The 14,045-nt window shown below is 40.2% G+C and overlaps 1 protein-coding gene across 2 annotated transcripts in view; it reads right to left on the bottom strand.

Moving 5' to 3' along the window:
- The window catches only part of LOC148370451 (myosin-binding protein H-like), a 195,285-nt gene that overhangs the window by 112,283 nt on the left and 68,957 nt on the right, over positions 1–14,045 (bottom strand). The gene's annotated exons all lie outside the window — the stretch shown is intronic.

Below are 14,045 nucleotides of genomic sequence, written 5' to 3'. Positions count from 1 at the left end.
AATTTCCGATCAAGTTGGAGAAAAATGTTGAATTATTTCCAGTTTCTATCAGTCAAACGTTAACATAAAAAGAAAGAATACACAATCTTTTTTTAACCCCTCTCATTTTTTTGTCTTTTTTAGCATGTTGTTCATTAGTGAGAGCCCCAATGAACCTTACAGGGTCCATAAATCCTGGGAAGAAGCTGCAGAGCTCTTTATGCGTATTCATTAACAAATTCAGGCTCAATGAAAAGTTAGCAAGCAGACTAAACGTCAGTGGCTGAGTAATACTTTTTTATTTTAACATTTTCCAGTCAGTGCATATTGGCAGCTAATAGAGGCTTCTGTGGGTCGCATGACTTTTTAAGAGGCTATCATATTAGTTTCCAAGCGACAGTGGAAGAAGACTACAAATACATCTGCATACTTATACTTATAAGTTTATACAGGGTCTTAAAGACTAGATAAGAGGAAAAGTTGAAGGTAATTAACATTAAGGACCAGTATGGTAAGAAAAAAGCCTAGCATTCATTACATCCCGGCGTTTTACTTACAATTTCATACCCATACCCAGATTTCACAATATAATTATTCGTGTATAACATTTTTTTCTACCTAAAACCCCCCCACAAAGTTTTTATGTAAAGTATATACGAGGTTTTTTGGTAGTTCATTGTTGTATTTGCGCAATGATTGATGAGTCGAAAATATCCCTGACCACAATCGCTAAGCATTGAATGCAACCACATCTCTCGACCCACTTAACACAGACAGTCTATTTTTGGTCACAATATCCAAATCACTTCTATAGATGTTTTATGATAAACATGGTAATTCTTGAGAGCAGGGGGTTTCTTTCTTCAACTGGCCCACACGGAAACGTGAGTTAAGCATTGCTGTATTGCACAATATCTTTAAGTTTCAATTAAGTCTTCCAATTTTAATGATATACTGGTACCTGTTAGCAGGGTTGTTTTAGTGGGGATGCCCAACCTCTTGAAAGTATTCAGATAGACGAGGCTAAGTTTATTAGAAGTTAGTTACAATAAAGTGATCAAATAGTGGATTTCAAACAATAATTAACAATTAAAAATAAGATAATAAAATTCAATAAATGTCCCTGAACACATCACTAGTAAGCAACTTTGCTGCCTAGTGACCAATACGCACACGTTAGCAGCCTCAAGAAACTGCAGGCTCACACAAATTCAACAAGTGCTACGATAAAGGAAAAAAAAAAAAAAACAAACAGAAACGTTTTTACTTGCAACACACTCAGACGAAAATGCATTCGCGGACAAGGTACAGCACGTAGCTCCTGCGCGTGTGTAAACGTTTTAAATAAAAATGCAATCATGCAAAGTAATCCTTGTTTTAACTTAATGCAATTTGACTACATCGTTTTTCTTTAACTAACAGAATACAATGCCATTTTTTTGTAGCCCGATTACCAGTACGTAACGCCATACATGAATTCCGTTACTTCCCAATCCTGCCTGTTCCATGGCAACTTAAGTTGTGAATTGAAAACATTCTGCATATGTCGCTTATAATTCAATATACAGACACCCCTCACAACTTTGAGCTTCAATTATCACTGGTTTACTCCTAAGTGGTTTTGAATTGAATTGTTTTTATTGTCATTGACATCAACATATTGTTCATTGTGGTCAGAGAGAGAATGCAGCAAGTGCTCGGGGCAGATTGTATGTGTGTCTATTGGGTGGATAGGACTGTGATAGGCTGGTGTATTCGGTCAGTGAAACAGCTGGGGCGTGCAAAGTTAACGTATCAGGATTAAAACAAACTGGGAAGAATAGCAGCCGATAGCTTTTAAAAGCTCGTTACATTGAAAATAAATTGATTTATAAATCAGACTCTGACGAAAGTCAGAACAACGTAACGAAATAGTGATCACCAGCTCCCTTGATTATTATCAGGTTCCAGAAGCGACTGGCGGTGTCAGAGTGTAGGCAATAGCAGTGCTGCAGGTCCGTCCTTTTGTTTGTACATGATTCAGATTGAATCGTTTCTTGTACATGATTCAATTGTTTGTTTGTTTGTACATGATTCAAATTGAATCGTTTCTCCGGCGCCGTCACGAATGGCAGCCACTCCAGCAGCTCCCGTGTTATTTTCGATTGTTCTCAGTTATTTTCGATTGTTCTCAGCTTAGGGATGCTGCTGGAAAAGTGAATTTCCCTTCGGGGATGAATAAAGTATCTATCTATCTATCTATCTATCTATCTATCTACTGCTACAGCTAGGCTAACAACCCTCACAATCTAACCCGGCGCGGCCTGGCTTGTCCCAATGCAAGATCACAAAGCTATGAAATGGACAATCTGGGGCTACAACTCCGCTACAGTCGGGAATCTTGTTTTTTAAATTATCGCAGAGACTTGGCTTAATTCGAGGACACCGGATGCTAGGAGGCAGTTAGGCAACGGCTCTCTAAATTGCTTCCTCACACGGAAAGGAGAAGCCTTTAAATTTTATTTTACTTTTGTAAAATACTACTAAGGGCAGCACGGCGGCGCAGTGGTTAGCGCGTGTGTGGCACAGTTCTAAGGTCTTGGGAACCTCCTGTGTGGGTTCAAATCCAGCTACCGGACTTCCTGTGCAGAGTTTGTATGTTCTCCCCGTGCTTGCGTGGGTTTCCTCCGGACACTCCGGTTTCCTCCCACATTCCAAAGACATGCATTTCAGGTGGATTGGCCGGTCCAAATTGTCCCTAGGTGTGAATGAGTGAGCGAGTTGTCTGTCCCTGTGTGCCCTGCGATTGGCTGGCAACCAGTTCAGGGTGTCCCCTGCCCACTGCCCGATGATTGCTGGGATGGGCTCCAGCACCCCCGCGACCCTACTGAGGATAAGCGGTGTAGCTAATGAGAAGAGAAGAAAATACTACTACTACTAATAATAATAGTAATAAAAATTTGTATAATAAGAAAAGTGTTATTTTGTTACAGTCGTCTAATATCAGTCGGTGATGGCGTCATCTTGAGGTAAGTTTAAGCCTTTGGGGCTTTTATGAAGGTGAAACGCTACTTTGCGGGTATTCACTTTTCGCGGTGGTTCTGATCCCGATGAAACTGCAAAAACCGAGGGATTTCTGTAGTGGCCAAATAAAAAGTCAAGCGGCCCTTCTTGTAGGGAAATTGACGGTGGTGTAAATAATCCTCAATCAAAATGTCAGGAAGCTTGCGGGGTTAATGACTGTCAGGAGTGTTTGCCATGTAACAACGTGTGCATTTGAGATGGACGACTTGCGGCGGGTATCATGTGAACACAGAAACCCAATGCCTTCATGACATCTATTGGTGTTTGAACACTATAGGCAGTGAGTGGACCCAAGTGAATTGACGGGTCTGTTTAATGGGGGAGGGGATGGAAATCGCCGACATGATCTATTCACTAACTCGACAAAATTTAAATAGACGAAAAAGTACAATTTATTTACGGAGGAGAGCTCGGTTTTGAATAGTGTGCAAAACAGGAACACTAAAACACATTTTACACATTTAACACTAAAATCTTCAGAATTCAAAAACTGCAAAGCTACAGCAACACAGGTTTGACTACACATCCCAGCTACATAATATCAAAACACTAAATCGATCTAAATGAACAAAACGTGGGGGAGGCGCAGGCTATGTTGGAACACAAACTAGCTTGCACTGAACAAAACATGAAAGGCAGAAAGCACAGCATATGTTGGAACAATAGCTCTTACTCAGAAAAAAAATTGTGTTTAAAAAAAATAAGGCAGAGTATTTTGGGGCACTAAGTTGCTCTAACTGAACAAAGCTTGAAAGGTAGACAATTCATTGATGAAACAATAACAGGAGTGCCGTGACGGCAGTTTGCTAACTTTTTATAGAGCATATTTCTAGGTGCTGCTGACAGAAATGCAGACTTACTCACTGTAGCTTTTTCATAACCTGACAATGCTTTAAAAAAATAAAGATATTTAAGAGAGAGTAATTAAGTGAGTAAAGACTAAGACTCCTTGTGAGTAACTAAGTCAAAGATTAAGAATAAAGCATAGGCACAAAAGCAAAATGATGCCTCAGTTCAAAGGAGGTATTTCTAATGTGTTTATAAAAACAATTGCAGTTAACATAGGGCTATGATTACTTATACTGTATTTTCACACCTATAAGGTGCACATAGAAATCTCAGATTTTCTTCAAATTGTAGGGCGCCCCTATCGGGCAGTGTGCCCGGTATCACATGCAGAGCGGTAGAGGGAGACCAGCTCGGTGGCCTTAGGCTTGGGTGCCCGTTCCTGAGAATGGGGGGTCACAAAGTTCAAACCTTATCTGAGTCCAGCCTCACAACATTTTTGGGTGAAATCCAATGTTTTTGTTAGGTCATTCAAATTTCCCGAAATGTGACTTCTAGGATGACAGTTTGTTCTTTTGACTTTTAATGCGCACTGTTGTTTGTTGTAGATTTCCACACCCTTGAGGGCAGATCTGCTTTAGTAACCTGGGAGAATAAATAAAAAGAGAGGGCTCAGGAGAGAGCCTTTGGAACAGATTGGACTTACTTAACTGAAGGCTTCTCTCCCTGTGACCCTTGAGAGTTGAAATCCATTGATGTCCTCTTTCCTTATTGAGTGTCTACTAAAGTTTAAAGCTATCAATTAAGTTTCCTGTCATGCGAAAAAGAGTGTACTCCATTTTTTTCCTTTAAAAAAAATGGTTCTACTATGAGAATGTTTACAATGTAAAAATGTGATTGTGTATTTGTGGACGTTAACATAGCGTCCTTTTTGGACAATGATGCTGTGACACAGTTATCTTTATTTTCATTTAAATGTTTGGCTTTGCGCTGGATTGCCCCTGCTTAATTTTAGTCTACCTATTTATCTACCCTGGTCATATCCCTTGAGAGGGGTGACCAACAGCAAGACAAAGACATACACAAGAAAAAAAAAAATCCAAAATCAAAAAAAACACAAAAATGACCATGACCAGGGCCAGCCCAAATGCCCAAACACCCAAACAAGTTAAGCACCTCGGCACCCAAGTTGGTCATGCTTCCGTCCCTCCAGATGAAACAGGACGCAAGAAAGCGGCCATGTCACTCGGGTCAGGGTGACACAACACACTCTACTTTTCAACAGCAGGGCCTGACAGCTTTCACTGGTTTACCCCTGCCACAACATACAGGTGCCCTGCCCATCCCTTAGAACACGTATAAACATCCCACGATCCTTTTACAACACCTCTCCACTCATTCCTATCACCAACCAGAGCTCTAGCTTCCTAAATATTTAGACCTCTTTCGGTCAGTGCACTCATAACACCCATGTCAACCGCGGTCTTCCTCTTGGTCTCTTTCCATTTACTTCTGCTCTGCAGATCCTCTTCAACATTCGCTCCTCATCCATCCTCTCCATGTGTCCAAACCAACCGAGTACTCTCTCATCCACACGCTTGCTCTAGTTTTGTCACTCACAATTTCCTTTCTCAATCTCAATCTAATCTTGTCAACATTTAATTTCCTTCTCCAATCTGCACAATCACACTCTCATACACTCCTCTCTCAACATCCATACTCATACTCTTGTTACTTATCACTCTCCTCAGAGCACCCAAAACCTTGCTTCCTTGATTCACTCCGTGAAATACCTCGCACTCCATTCCACCAACTGCAGCAACATCACAACCCAAGTACCTAAAGCTTTCAACTTCATCCAGCACCTTTCCATTAAACCTTATTTCAAATGCCATTCCCACTCCATCATGTGAACAGTTCATCCCCTTACTCTTCCCAACATTCAAACATTACTTACGCCTATCACACACTCTTCCAAACTCCATTACCAAGCTTCTCAATTCTTCTCAGAAACTTCTAGTCTACTTTAGTGTATTATCACCACTGTGCAATAGCACACTGGTTTTCAGGTGTGCTGTGGGAAATTATCCAATTTGTGTGCCTGTGCATTCTAGCGCTCCCCAAAGTAATCACGTTGTACTCTTCCCTACCATAAGCGGCAGCAGCAAATAGTTATTTGCCTTGTGCTCGAAGACAAGGCAATTAGTGACACTTGGATGCAGCGACAGGTGGATAGCAGGACAACGGTGAAGCGATGGATATGTTTTTAAAGAGGATAAATGCTGTCTCTTAACTGGACCCTGGACACAATACGGACCCAGATGCAGGCCCTAATAAAGTTTTTGGCCCGTAGCAATACAACAATTTGGATTTACTTTTACCGTCGATGCAATGGCACAGACTCAGTTATGCTTTGTACGTGGTGAAAAGCTCTCAAACAGTGTTATGGTACCAAGTAAGTTTAAACACCATCACCAAGCAATATTAAAAAACATTTATGTTGTGAATATAAGCTTTTTTTTCAAATTTTCAACTGGTGGTGTTCGTGGGAGTTTTTCAGTGAAAGAAATTTGGCCCAAAAAAAGTTGAAAAACGCTGGTCTACTTTGTACATTAGTCAGCCAAATCCCCACATAGAGGGCACCATGGATACAGAAAGCCAGTTTTCTGGACCAGCCAAGAGCGGATCTAAACTACTCCTACCGTCTAGTGGTAATTCATCAGACATAAATCCTTATTAAAGCCAGACTGTGAGGAGCTTGGCAAAGGGGGTTATCACCTTTTACTTATTGTGTGTAAAAACAAAGGTGTAAGTGACTGATTGGTCCATGGACCTGCATAATGTGCACTCGCTGCTATCACTTGATGTTACTAACCAAAAGAACTGTTTCTGTGACCACACACGCAGCCAACTATTTCAAAGGGACAATCTCTATCCAGGAAGGGGATAGGGGGCCGATTTGGCGGAGGCTTTATTTTATTTATGTCAAGCATCATCCGAGTTTCTGGAAAGGGCCAGTTGGACTGCATTCCGAGTCCGTCTGGCCAATTTTAGCTCTGACCGCTGACTCATGTCCAGGCATGTCAGCCTCACAGTTTCTTTGCCTTTTTCTTTCACCACTTTTCACTAGTCAAGCCCCGGGATATGGTAGACTCGCCTTACAACGTTTTAACTTTACAATGTGTGTGTGTGTGTATGTGTGTGTGTGTGTATAGAATATGACATTTTATTTTATTTTATTTTCCTATTGTGTACAAAATATTTTTATACAGCACTTTAAATGTTTGGCTGAAAAGTGCTTTACAAAAAAATGTTGATTTGATTTGAACAAATTATTTCACTTGCCCATAAATTAGTGGACAATGGTGGAGTTCTGGTTGGTTAAATTTGTTCAAGGATGAAATTGGTATAAGTAAGAAGACGTTTATTCGAGCGTGTCTGATAGAGACACAAATGTGCACGTGTCACACAGGCAAGTTTACAGAGACTGCAATGATGATTTCAGCCATAAGATGGCATGAGCAAATACAATATTTTGGAGGTTGTGGACACCAAATTTTAAGATGCCTGTTGGCTATTGTTCAACGTCATATATAGTGTCTACCTGCAATCAATTTGCGTTATTTTGTATTGTATCGATTATTGTTATAATTTTTTGTTTGGTTTTAACTTATTGCTCCTCTTATATTATCTTCTGTAAAGCACTCTGGTACACCGAAAGGACTATTGTAAAGGGCTGAATGAGTGAAGCACATTCACATCTCCATGCAATATATCTTGAACCAAACAACAATTAGCACAATTATGAAGAATACGGAGACGATTAAGGCAACAAAGTCTTCTGAGGGCATCACATTCCTTACAAATAGAAGTTTTAAAATCTGTTTTGATTTTAATCTGTTTCCTCCCCACTTTGCATCCCACTAACGCCAATGTACCAGCTCAGGTCACACCAAAAGTATTAAAAAATTTTCTTTACATGAATATTTATTTTTAACATTATTTAATCATATCCATGTGTAGTACATAGAAGTAGTATTTACTACATACTATTTGGTCATTGTAATTGTTAGGGTCTTGTGCGCCTCCATCCACCAGAGGGCGCCTAATCAGTTTTTAATTGTGACAGGTGTATCCAATCACACCACACCTGTCTCTAAGTAGCCTGACCTTGGACAGCACTCAGTTTTGGGTGATTTTCATTTTCTCCTTCCCTGTTCCACCACACCTTTTTTCTGTACATTCTGCTTTCTGAGGGATTTTTTCCGACAGTTTTATTGTTATTTTTGACCAATTGTTTGTTACTTTATTAATGATTTTGTTATTAAATGCTAACTTTTTTATACCACCTTGCAATGCTTCCTGCTTCCTGTGTTTGGGTCCACCGCAAATCACAACAGTAATCTTTTTATCTGGGGTATTGAGGGTGCTGAACGCAATAGCTACTCATTGATCAGTTTGTATCCCCACCATAAGACGATTTCATCTTACAAAACCAACTCATAATGGATTCATATTGCATCCCAAGGAGTTTACTGTATGCATTTTTAGTGTATTTGAATTAGGTCCTGAAAGACACTTAATTTTTGATAAAATAAAAAAAGCAATTTTTTGGAAATATAATTTTTATTACAAACAAAAGGGTCAAATTTCATGAAAAATTATGTGGACAGAAGATAACGCTGTATTGTCAAAGGTTTGTGCTGACACAAAGTTAAAAAATCTCAACCAGATCAAGTTACGCCAACGGGGAATTAAATCTAACCATTCCGTTACATATTTATTTATTTAGAGTCATTCAATCAAATACACATTGATTGCACCTAAGCAGTTCTTAGTGTATACTATTTTGTTATTTTTATCTTTTTATTTGGGGTACTGCATGTTTGGAGCTAATTACCAACGGTTTCTATCCCCCCATACGGTAATTTCCCTTTGTAATCCCCACCTCAGAACATATACATGTCGTATCCCGGGAGTCTACTTTTCTTGGATGACACAGCACACTAGGGCTGTATCTGCCTTGGTTAAGGGAGTATAAGTAGGTGGTGATGCGACAGGGTAATGATAGTACACACGCAGGGTCAGTCAAGCAACCCTGGGAACCTGTCAGTCCTCCACTGATGAAAGAGGAAAGAAACCTGGGAAAGCTCTTACCCCCTTATCAGACCAGGAGCACACACTCACTCTACAATTAAACTCAAGCTCGTGTGACTCAAGTGAAATACAAAGATCCCTCGCTACTTTGTGCTTTGGTCAGAGCTGGTTAACTCATTTGCATATTTTGAGGGTTTGCGTCGCTGAAAATGCAAGTGCATTGCTGCTGGTCCGGCCTACTGCTAGTCATTTGACGTAGACTCGCTGAGAAAATTTCAAACATTTACAAGCACTTCACAACAGATTCAAAGATGTTTCAAACCTTGAAAACACACATTAAAATTCAAGAATTTTCAAGGATTTTTACCACCCATTTGAACCCTGCTAACAACTCTCCTAAGCCACAGCTGCAAACCCAAATCTTGCTGACGCCACATCAATTAGCTAAAGGTGACCTGGAACAACCATTCATGGGACATTAGCAGGGTTGGGTAGGGTTACTTTAACTGGATTACTTTCAAGTACTTTTGGATTACTCCAATACCAAATATGCTAATAAAACACAAAAGAAACTAAATATGAATAAAATGACTAGATTTTGTGCAGGCTTGGGGAGTAACGGAATACATGGAACAGCAAAAATGATGTTGGCAAGCTGTTTGGATTTATTTCCATTTTGTTTCTGTCGCATTTTATGTTAGTTTTGCCAGAGATCAAAGAGATCAAAGCCAGGAGAGAAAGCTTACCACGTTTTGTGAGTCATCATTTTATTCATATTTAGTTTATTTTGTATTTTATTAGCATATTTGGTATTGGAGTAATCCAAAACTAATTGAAAGTAATCCAGTTAAAGTAACCCTACCCAACCCTGGATATTAGGGACGGTTTAATTTTAATCATCATGGAGCTTTCCAATTTCGTTTTACTTTTGTATTATGACAATAAAACCATCATTCGACTAAATGTATGTGTTGTTATTTGTAGATATATAGTTGTTTTGTTACAGTCGAACACTCTCAGTCGGTGATGACATCGTCCCAAGATACACCACAGGATACATCTGGTGATGATGAACACTTGCATGACCTGGCTAGACAAATGAGTTAGCCGTAAACAGCGTTAATATAAATAAAGCTGGGGATGACAGTTGGGTGACAATGTGATTGTGTCAGTAACAGATCAGTAGCTGAAAAGATGGTTAAGCAATGTTCAATATTGTTATCTACATGATATTTTAACAGTTTTAGGGGCATTATTTTTATAAAGTAATTAGCCATTGTTACCCATTACTTCTTTCAAAAAGTAACTGAGGTGGTATCTGAATTATTCTATCGTAAACGTCACTAGTTACCAGGGAACATAACTATTTCCATTACTTTTAAAAGTAAGTCTTTGTATGTCAAAGAATTTGAAATTTTCTGGGCAGTATTCGAGTCAGTTAAACAGAGAACAACAGAAAAGTATTTGTTTTATAGAGCTATGTAATATTTACTACAACTAACTAGCAACGGATTTATCCTAGACTTGAAAGTGCAACAAAAATTAACAGTAAACGTAATAATAAAAGCACAATCATCAGTAAACAATATAAAGTGGGTTTAATACATTAAATCCAATCTCACAACCTGAGACATTGGCAACTGAACTCGAAATGTATTTTCACAACATAAGTTGATAGTAAAATAATATGAAGTGAGTTTTACTCTGTAGCATAAATCACAATCTCAAGTCAGACAACTGGACAAGTAGACATATGCTACCATACTTCAAATATTTTTTCACAACAATAAATATTTTTTATCGTTGAAAATAGTTCAACGATAAAAAAAAAGTGTTTCTATCAACCTGGGAATAATAAGACATTTTGTACTTCTTCCATCATGTATCCAGGGAACAAGACTATCCTATCCCTTCTCAAACCACTGACTGTATCTGAGGAGCAGACACTTCTCAAACCTCGTGTCGTATAGCTTGTTCCTCAACACAAAAGACACTCGAACCAAGGATAACAACAAACCAGCTTCCGCATAGTGCAGCGTTTAAAAAAAACGTTTGCGCTTTTGCCTCAGATACCTGCCGGACAATAAAAGCATTGCTACCTTTATATACTACCAAATTAAGGTGTGCTAATGGACTAACTAGAATAACAATGAATGACACATATACATTTTGGCTCCTACCTGACCATACAGGGATAACGAATAAACAGAGGAGTGTAGATTTGATACGGCTGGTAATTTATTCCATTTATTTTAAGTAACGCACCGCTTTTGACTGTCAGTAACGGTAATGGCGGAAAAAATAATTTGTTAGATTACCCTGATATAAATAATAGTGTACCAGCGTTATTTATTAAGGCGTTATACCCGACACTGGGTTTCAAATAATAGACAAGAAACATGACACAACATAATTGAAAAATTGTTAATGAAAATATGTAGAGAATCCTGTAGCTCTTACGCCTGTGGTCATGAAGTGCTTCGAGAGGTTAGTGTCCCGGCACATCAAAAACTCCCTGCCACTCACACTGGACCCCCACCAGTTTGCCTACAGGGCAAACCGCTCCACTGACGACGCCATAAACACAGCACTTCACACCGTGCTGAAACACCTGGATCACCGGGGGAGCTACGCCAGAATGCTCTTCCTGGACTTCAGCTCAGCCTTCAACACCATTATCCCGGAGATCCTGGTGGAGAAACTTGCACACCTAGGACTCTCTCCCTCCATCTGCCACTGGATAATGGACTTCCTCTCCAACCGCCCACAGTCGGTGAAACTCGGTACCCACGTCTCTCCCACCCTAACACTGAACACTGGCTCCCCCCAAGGTTGTGCACTGAGCCCCCTGCTTTTCACCCTCTACAGCTCCGACTGCTCACCGACCCACCCCACAAACACTATCATTAAGTTCGCTGACGATACCACCTTGATCGGCCTCATCTCTAAAGGGGACGAGGCGGCATACAGGGATGAGGTTGAGTCACTTTCAACGTGGTGTTCGGAAAACCACCTCATATTGAACATCACAAAAACAAAAGAACTGATTCTGGATCTCAGAAGGAATGGCAGGAATCCAGCACCACTCATCATAAAGGGAGACTGTGTAGAGAGAGTCCACTCGTTCAAATTCCTGGGCGTGCACATCTCCGACGACCTCTCCTGGTCTGCAAACACCAGAGCGGTGGTAGGGAAGGCCCAGCAGCGACTGCACTTCCTGAGATTGCTCAGGAAAAATAACCTAAAACAGCAGCTGCAGGTGTCCTTCTACAAAGCCACAGTGGAGAGCATCCTAACATACTGCATCACGGTGTGGTATGCTGGGTGCACAGCAGCAGACAGGAAAAAGCTCCAGAGGATCATCAAAACAGCCCAGAGAATCGTCGGCTGCTCTCTGCCCAGTCTGGAGGACATTGCCTGCTCTCGCTACCTCAGCAGAGCAGGAAACATCATCAAGGACTTTTCTTACCCCGGCCACCATCTCTTCGACCTGCTGCCTTCCGGCAAGCGCTACAGGTCTAGTAATATTCTTCACGTGTGTTTGAAAGGACCGATTGGGGTCTAATGTGAATCCTAAATTTGTGACTGAGTCACTCTGGGTGATATTACATTTGTCAATGTTCAGAGCAGTTTTTGAGAACAGCATTTAGACGGACCAATAACTAACATTTTGGTCTTTTCAGGATTAAGGCGCAAGAAGTTGAGTGAGATCAATTCTTTTATCTCAGTGAGGCAGGCCTCCAAATTTCCACAGTTTAGTGTGGCAGATTCCTCCATCAGAAGATATAGTTGAGTGTCATCTGCGTAGCAATGGAAACTGATATTATACTTGCGAATAATATCATATAATGGAAGCATGTAAATGCTGAAAAGAAGGGGGCCAAGTACTGAACCCTGTGGAACACCACAGGGAACATTAAAAGGCTCAGATATCATTTCACCATATTCAACACAGTGGGTCCTATCTGAGAGGTAGGATCTGAACCATAAGAGGACGGTTCCTGAGAGACCAATCCAATTTTCCAACCGCTCTAGTAAGATATTATGGTCCACAGTGTCAAAAGCAGCACTAAGGTCCAGCAGCAGATGAAGAGTGATGAAGCGCCGGAGTCCATTGCCAGTCGAAGATCATTGGCTACCTTAATCAGGGCTGTCTCAGTAGAGTGGTTCGCCCTGAATCCTGATTACATTGATTCAAAAAGATTGTTATCTGATATAAAAATCATTCAGCTGCTGTGCCACAACTTTTTCAAGTACTTTAGAAAGAAACGGTAGGTTTGACACAGGTCGATAATTATATAAGCTTTCTGGATCAAGGTTGGGTCGTTTCAGTGTAAGTTTAATAACAGCGGACTTAAAAGCCTCTGGAACTATACCTGAGGAGAGTGATATGTTTATAATATTTAGAACTGAAGGTTCAAGGACCCCAAAAAGACCTTTGATCCGCGAACCCGGAAGCGGGGCAAACAGGGAAGTCGTCGGTTTGGCTGTATTCACCACCTGTTTAAGATTATCGAGTGACAGATCATTAAATCGGAAAAAATTCCCACCATGTCGCGCATCTATAGATTTCAGCCCTTTAATATGTGATGTATTAATAGTGTCTTTAGAAATTTCTTCCCGTCTGCATTGAATCTTCTTATTAAAGAAAACCATAAAGTCATGGGCTGAATGGGTAGAATTAGCTGGGATAATATGTTGCCTTGTTAGCGATGCTACAGTGTCAAAAAGGATTTTGGGGTTATTCTTTAGTGCCGCAGAAACCTTCGAAAAAATAGGCGGATTTTGCGGAGGCAAGGGCTGCTTAATACTTTAACAAGTTGTCACACCAGGTTTGACGGAAAATCTCAAGTTTGGTAGATTTCCTGCATTCTTGTTTAAGCGATCTAGTTTCATCAGTAAACCAAAGCGTGCGTGATTTAAGCCGTATGGGCGCTACTGAATCCAGGACAGTAGCCAGGGTAGCTATAAACTCATTCATGAGTAAGTCAATAGAGCCTTTATATAAAGGAAATGACGCAACTGCTCCTGAAAGAAGATCAGAAAACTTAGAAACTATGCCAGTGCTTGTATTGATAGATAGATAGATAGATAGATAGATAGATAGATAGATAGATAGA

Source organism: Urocampus carinirostris, chromosome 3, assembly GCF_059441175.1.
Source record: "Urocampus carinirostris isolate Australia breed hairy pipefish chromosome 3, RoL_Ucar_1.0, whole genome shotgun sequence".
Lineage (NCBI taxonomy): Eukaryota > Metazoa > Chordata > Actinopteri > Syngnathiformes > Syngnathidae > Urocampus > Urocampus carinirostris.
Note: the sequence above shows the minus strand (reverse complement) of the source record. Positions and strands in the feature narration are given on the sequence as shown.